Source organism: Herpailurus yagouaroundi, unplaced genomic scaffold (assembly GCF_014898765.1).
Source record: "Herpailurus yagouaroundi ecotype Mexico unplaced genomic scaffold, PumYag 67623, whole genome shotgun sequence".
Classification (NCBI taxonomy): domain Eukaryota; kingdom Metazoa; phylum Chordata; class Mammalia; order Carnivora; family Felidae; genus Herpailurus; species Herpailurus yagouaroundi.
This window is the reverse complement of record NW_024420424.1, coordinates 4,462,610-4,469,230: the sequence shown is the minus strand read 5'-3', so window position 1 is coordinate 4,469,230 and position 6,621 is coordinate 4,462,610.

The following is a 6,621-nucleotide window of genomic DNA, read 5'->3' as shown; positions in this document are numbered from 1 at the left end:
ATTTGCTATAACCAAGGTTAACCATAATTAGTAAAACTAAAATGAAATGCTCTCAGTCATCAAAATACTCAGCTTGGACTACTGGAGAATTTATACTCCTATTTAAATGATATTTGAGGGTAAAATGGCTATTGGCCTAAACCTCAAACCTAGGGATCTTAACCACAAGACCTGTATAAAACATATGAAGTAAATAAGTAGTCTGTGGCCACCACTGGAAATACTATCCTTAGCTCTAAAATGGTAATTTATACTACCTATCATCTAAACCTTTAAGTCATCTTAAAGTTCCTAATTGTCAATGGAGAACACAAGACCTTCAAGGTCAAAATGGTGGACGGCAATCATATTTAGTGTTGGAATGTGTTTACCTGCGCTTCAGAGTTGGGTTAGACCTGCTGTAGGTTTATTTCCCATCCTGTTTCCTTGTTTAAAATCTGATCGAGTCCACTTGTTAAGATTTAGAGTATGAGAAAGCACCAGTTTACAGCAGCCATGGGTGTTACATATGAGACGTCTTTTTTAGTAAAGAGGTATGAAGGTAGTTTGTGATTCAAAGTAGTTATGTTCTAGAAGTTACTGAAACACTGAATTTAACAAACACCAAACCATTTGTTCATACCTCTGAACTTCTGGGTCCCATTTTTATCAACCAGTCAATATATAACCTTGTTTTATGTGTGCTTCTATTTAAAGACATCTTATTCATGTTGTTGATTCATTAACATTAAACTTGTAGTCAACAACAACAACAAAAAAAGAGTGCAATGGAATATTATCCAGCCATAAAAAGAGTGAAATCTTGCCACTTGCAGTGACATGGATGGAGCTAGAGAGTATAATGCTAACTGAAATAAGTCAATCATAGAAAGACAATACCATATGATTTCACTCATGTGGAATTAAAAAAAACGAGCAAAGAAAAATAAAGAGACAAGTCAAGAAACAGACTCTTAATTATTGAGAACAAATTGATGGTTACTAGAGGGGAGGTTGTGGGGGGATGGGTGAAATAGCTGATGGGGATTAGGGAGTGCTCTTGTCATGATGAGCCCTGGGTGATGTATGGAACTGTTGAATCACTATATTATACACCTGAAACTAATATAACACTTCATGTTAACTATACTGGAATTAAAAGAATGTAAAAATGAATAAAAAGAATGAATTTACCTTAAAATATTTTGCATCTACAGTTAGACTCTATACACAGGCTTATTTCTATGTCTCCTTGTAAGCAAAACCTACTCGAAGTTTAGCAGAACAAAGAACTAGTGAATTGAAAGGAAAACTGGTTATTTTAGAGTTTTTTAACTTCCATCTTAATTTATATACATTTTTAAAACTTCACGTATCCCATTTTAAAACCTTCAGCTATCATCACTTGTGGTGAGCATAGCATAAGTACAGAGAAGTTGAATCACTGTTGTACACCTGAAACTTTCTCTTTATCTGTCTGTGTATATATGTCTGTGTGTGTGTGTGTGTGTGTGTGTGTGTGTGTGTGTGTATTATTTGTAGGACTACTGGCCAAGGATCACTAGATTACTTGTACATACATTTTTCAAAGAACCCCATCGTTGCATTTTTTTTCTTCCTGCAGTTTTACTGGTTGATTCATTATTTTGTTCAATGATAAAATGAAAATTCTTATCTTCATTAAAGGATCCACTGAATCATCACATTAATTCAACTGTATTGCATTCTTGAGGTAGTCTTTCCAGCGTAAGTCTTAAGCCTTTTTTCTCTCTCTTTGGAAATACTATTCTAGTATTAATACAAATTGAAAACAGTGGCTAAGTTTTCCTTTTTTTCCTGTAGTCAGAAGGATCATAAGGTGGTGATAGGGAGAACAATTATGCTTTATTATATAAGTATCTATTTGCAATTCTTTGTGAAATCTTGGCAACTTACTCATCTTGCCTTGCACTCCAGTGAATTTAACCAATTGAATAATGGAAACCATGTTCTGTGTTTACTATAGTTGGATACATTTGGGGCACACTAATATTAGTTAAAGTAAATGGAAAAAGTGATAGCTTTAAGGATGAGTAAATTGGGACAAGTCAGAGGGAACGAGATTTATATACTCTGCAAAATAGTGAACTACTGCTGATTTCCTCATTTGGAGATGAATAATTAGGAATTTCAGATTTTGTACTTCTGTTTGAGTTTACATGATGCATTATTGAAGGATTTCTGCCTATAATTTGAGCTGTTAGTCTTTGAAAATATAGCTTTATATTTTATGTTCAATAAACATACTTTCAGTAACTAAGAACTGCACTGTATCCAAGGTAAACTTAAGCATTGTGAATGGTTTTGTTGGCATTTTCCCACCTTTAATATGATATCCATCAGTCATCCAAAGTTTATATTTATCCATGCTCTTTGGTTCAGCAATTCAAATTAAATTTTCCAAGTTTTATAATATTTGTTGTTATTGATATATAAGTATTTGATTTTGCTATATGAAGTTAACTGCTGAGCCATAACCCCCACATGAAGATAAGTCTTATTATTTTATTGCCATGTGTGAAATCTGTAACTACAAAATTATATGGATGTTGTGCATTATGCTAAAATAGTAGATGTGCCAGGAAAACATAACATTACTCTCAAATCTTGATTATCCATGTTTATAGTGGTGAGCATTGATGGAAGCATATATAGATTCCAGATCAATATAAATCACGTATATTTATTCCATTATGACATATAGTTCATAATATTTTGTATGCTCATGTATGTCTGTATGTATATATGTGTTTTTGTGTATCACAGATTTATTTTCATAATTATGCTTTTCTCTAAAACTATTTTTTAAAATTCTAATTTGCATTTCCTGTATATGTAGCTGTAGAGGTGATTGGTGAGATGGTAGCTTGAAATTCCTCAGCTGGTAATAATGTTAATTCAGTACAGAAGTAGGCTTGATTTAAAAAGTATGCTTATGGGGGTGCCTAGGTGCCTCAGTCAGTTAAGCATCCAACTCTCAGTTTTGGCTCAGGTCATGATCTCACGGTTTTATGGGTTCAGCCCTGCATTGGGGTCTGTGCTGGTGGTGTGGAGCCTGCTTGGGATTCTCTCTCTCTCTGCCCCTCCCCTTCTCATGCTGTCTGTCCCTCTCAAAATAAATAAATAAACTTAAGAAAAAGTATGTTTACATAGTTGTGCATAGAGAAACATGAGAGAAAATAGCTGGTTATCAAAGCTCCAATTTTGATATTTAAGTAATATATTGCTCAACCAAAGACAGTTTTCCTACATTTTAGCAAGTTGGTGTCACTGTTACTTTTGTAACAAGAAATACCAGGCCTAAAATATTCTGTATGTGTATTTTTTTTAAAGCTCTCCAGAAAATTCTGAAAACCAGAAATTTGGGTAATTAACATAGGGTATCATTAACATAGGGTAATCAAGCAGCAAGTCTATAGTTGTTCAATGATGATCAATTTCCCTACACTACTTCTCTAGTGTAAGGTAAAGTTAACCTTTGGACAACATCTTTCTTGTCCTTGAAAGATCATAGTATTATTCTGCCTGGGAAACAAAATTCTGACCCTTCCCTTCCTCCTCTTATATCTATGAGCAGATTCAAGATACAAAGTAAGACTTCCTATTTCTTGATTTGAAGAACACCTTTTGATCAAGGACTCCCGCATTCTGACAGTTAACTTAGTCATACTTTGGATGGTTTTATTTGCACATAAATATCCTGGAAACTTCTGTATGGAAAAGAATGCGATAATTTTTTTTTTTATTTTTTTAACGTTTATATATTGTTGAGAGAAAGAGAGAGACAGAGCATGAGAATGGGAGGGGCAGAAAGAGGGGGAGACACAGAATCCGAAACAGGCTCCAGGCTCTGAGCTTTCAGCACAGAGCCCGACATGGGGCTGGAACCCAAGAATCGCGAGATTATGACCTGAGCCAAAGTAGACACTCAACTGACTGAGCTACCCAGGTGCCCCGAATGTGGTAATTTTAATAACGGCAGTATATCAGTGTAAGTGATCTTTATTTTCAGATGATTGGTGATTAAAGGTTTAGGTTCACATGGGGATTGTAGGCCTGGTAATAGACCATTGAATTTTAAACTTTTAACTAATATTAACAAAGGAAATTTACCATTAAGGAAAGGAAAATTGCCATTTGCAAAAGAAATTTACATATTAAAAAGGAACTTGGAAACTTTTTCTATATCAAAGTTAAATAATTTACATGTGATATTTCTAAAATATTGGGTAAATGCTTGATCTTCCTTAGGCCCCTACATAAAGCCAGCCAATGTTATGAATTATCATTTTTCTAGATTGAGAATTTGAGGATAGCAAACTTTGTTAGCTTGAAACAATTCAGTGACAATTCAGGAAGAGAAATTAGGAAATAGGCATGCCAGTTTTTACTGCATATTCTATTCTTCATGTAACATTTTATTTTTCCTAATGTTCTAAAGTCAATATACATACTATTTCACTTGATGGATGAATAACCAAACTCCAACAGCCTGGTGTGTAGTCAGTTCAGCCCATTCATCTTTAAGGATTGATTTGGATATTGACATTGCTAATAAAACTTTCTGAGCATTAGTAATTAATGTGGCTTAAAATGAAACAATACATTACATGGGCCATTTCATCACATAATAAAAATAAGTACTTTTATTCATATATATGGTGACTTCATATACAGAAACAATATTCATATACATGGAGATTTCATATACAGAAACAATAGATTTAGTCTTATATTCCCACTGACATAGATTTGCCATTCTTTAACTGATCTTTTGCCAGTGCTTGGACTATCAAAGTCAGTCTGAGAAAGCCAAATACCATGTGGTTTCACCCATAAGTGGAATTTAAGAAACAAATGAAGAAAGAAATAAAGAGACAAACAAAAACACACAATCTTAAACTCAGAACACAGAGAACAAATTGGTGGTCACCTGAGGAGAGGTGGGTGGAGGGATGGGTGAAATAGAGGAAGGGGATGAAGAGTACACTTACTGTGGGCTCCTGGGTGGCTCAGTTGCTAAGCATCTGACTTCAGCTCAGGTCATGATCTCATGGTTTGTGAGTTCAAGTCCACATTGGGTGAGCTCGAGACCTGCTTCAGGTGAGCACAAACCCCACTTCAGGTAAAAAAACACAAGGCCCACTTCAGGTGAGCCCTGCTTCTCTCTCTGTCTTTCTCTGCCCCTCATGGGATTCTCTGTCTCTGTCCCTCCCTCATTTGTGCCGTCTATTTCCATGTCTCTCAAGAAAAAAAAAAAAGACTACATTTATCATGATGTGTGATGAGTACTGAGTAATGTATAGAATTGTTGAATCACTATATTGTACATTTGAAACTAATATAACATTGTATGTTATTTATACTGGAAATAAACAAGCAAATAAAAAAAAGCAAAAAAAAAAGCTGATTCTACAGATGTCAAATAAGATGATAATATTTGCTCTAGTCTACTAGGGAAATATACAACACTAAATTCTAAATATTGATATTCTGTTCTAATACCTCCTTACATGGGAAAAATATGAATACTATCTATACACATTTACATGGGAAAAATATGAATACTATCTATATAAATATTCCTTAAACTTCATATGTTTTTTTAATTTCTAGTATTCATGAAAGAAAGCCTAAACCCAAAGCTACATCCATAACTAGATTTATTTATTTTCCTAGATATATCTGCTTGACAGCTTACTAGAGTATTTGAAGATCCATTTAATAACTGTAATTGTACTGAATTACATAAGACTTATATTTAACAATTGCATATATAGTATTTATTTATTTTTTTTGTCTTTCTCTGTATGATTTATTTCACTTAGCATAACACTCTCCAGTTCCATCCACATTGCTACAAAAGGCCATATTTCATTCTTTCTCATTGCCAAGTAGTATTCCATTGTGTATATAAACCACAATTTTTTTTTATTTATATATGAAACTTATTGTCAAATTGGTTTCCATACAACACCCAGTGCTCATCCCAAAAGGTGCCCTCCTCAATACCCATCACCCACCCTCTTCTCCCTCCCACCCCCCATCAACCCTCAGTTTGCTCTCAGTTCTCAACAGTCTCTTATGCTTTGGCTCTCTCCCACTCTAACCTCTTTTTTTTTTTTCCTTCCCCTCCCCCATGGGTTCCTGTCAAGTTTCTCAGGATCCACATAAGAGTGAAACCATATGGTATCTGTCTTTCTCTGTATGGCTTATTTCACTTAGCATCACACTCTCCAGTTCCATCCACGTTGCTACAAAAGGCCATATTTCATTTTTTCTCATTGCCACGTAGTATTCCATAGTGTATATAAACCACAATTTCTTTATCCATTCATCAGTTGATGGACATTTAGGCTCTTTCCATAATTTGGCTATTGTTGAGAGTGCTGCTATGAACATTGGGGTACAAGTGCCCCTATGCATCAGTACTCCTGTGTCCCTTGGATAAATTCCTAGCAGTGCTATTGCTGGGTCATAGGGTAGGTCTATTTTTAATTTTCTGAGGAACCTCCACACTGCTTTCCAGAGCGGCTGCACCAATTTGCATTCCCACCAACAGTGCAAGAGGGTTCCCGTTTCTCCACATCCTCTCCAGCATCT